Raw genomic sequence first — 1,221 nt, forward strand, 5'->3', positions numbered from 1 at the left:
AAAAAAAAGGATTTAAAAAAAAAGATGTAACATTAGGTTTTCTGATTGGTATTTCTCATTTCTTGAGATAGGCCTATAAAGACATAATCTTCCCTCATTACTTCTTTCACTGTATCTCAGAAGTACTCTTATATCACATTGTCATTCTTATTCATCTCTGTATATCTTGTAATCTCATCTTTTATTTCTTCTTTGACTCAATTACATTTTAGTAGTATGTTGTTTAATCTTCACATATCTGTGAGTTTCTTTACTTCCTTTTTACAATTGATTCTTAATTCCAAAGCATTGTGATCAGAGAATATACTTAATATCTTTTCAATCTTCTTGAATTTGTTGAGGTTAGTTTTGTAACCCAATATATGGTCGATTCTAGGTAATATTCCATATGCACTGGACATGAAAATATAATCTGACATTCTGGAATAAAAGACTCTGTAAATATCAATTATGTCCATTTGGTCTCATGTGTCAGTTAAGGCCAATATTTCTTTATTACTGTATAATAAACAAGCTCTTGAAGATATTAAACAATTCTACTGTTTTGTTTAACTCCTATATATGTGTGTGTGTATATATATGTGTGTAGGTGTGAATATATCTTCACACCTACATTCCACTTTTACTACTTTTATTTTAATATTTTAATAAATTTTTAACTCATTCATAGATTAAAATAATTTGTTCCTTAAAAATACTAGTATTAATTACATTTTTTCTGTCAAAATTTAATTCTATGTACTGGATAAAAAAATAAGATTATATAGAAATTACTGATAGGGTACCCCTAAAAGATATGTATTGATTTCTTTTACCTGAAAAAATTAAACTTTAGAGTTGCTTTTTGGGCAATAAAGAAATCACCAACTGTGCTTGCTGTGCAGCACATATATTACAATTGGAATGATACAGAGAAAATTAGCATGAACCCTGAGCAAGAACAACATGCAAATTCATGAAGCATTCCATATTTTTAAAAAGGAAAATAAATCCCCACCAAATTGAAAAGCTGCTTCTACAATTAGTTTATGCCTTATGTATTTAACATTATTATATATATATTGCCCCAATTTTTATGACTTCTGATGACTCATTTAGGCTGAATGTATTATTATAAAATGCTCCTGCTTGTCAAGGTTTTTATAGTTCACCCATTACTTTAGATGTGCCTTTGAATAAGACAAAGACACACAATCCTACTTGTTATTTTATATAATTGAA

General features: G+C 27.9%; 1 non-coding gene across 1 annotated transcript; it reads left to right on the forward strand.

The window, feature by feature from the left end:
- The first annotated feature begins 869 nt into the window (after positions 1-869).
- On the forward strand, positions 870-975 carry LOC114491165. The gene has a single exon (XR_003683980.1). It is a non-coding gene; the product is annotated as a U6 spliceosomal RNA (small nuclear RNA).
- Positions 976-1,221: the final 246 nt, after the last annotated feature.

Source organism: Phyllostomus discolor, chromosome 2 (genome assembly GCF_004126475.2).
Source record: "Phyllostomus discolor isolate MPI-MPIP mPhyDis1 chromosome 2, mPhyDis1.pri.v3, whole genome shotgun sequence".
Taxonomy (NCBI): Eukaryota; Metazoa; Chordata; class Mammalia; order Chiroptera; family Phyllostomidae; genus Phyllostomus; species Phyllostomus discolor.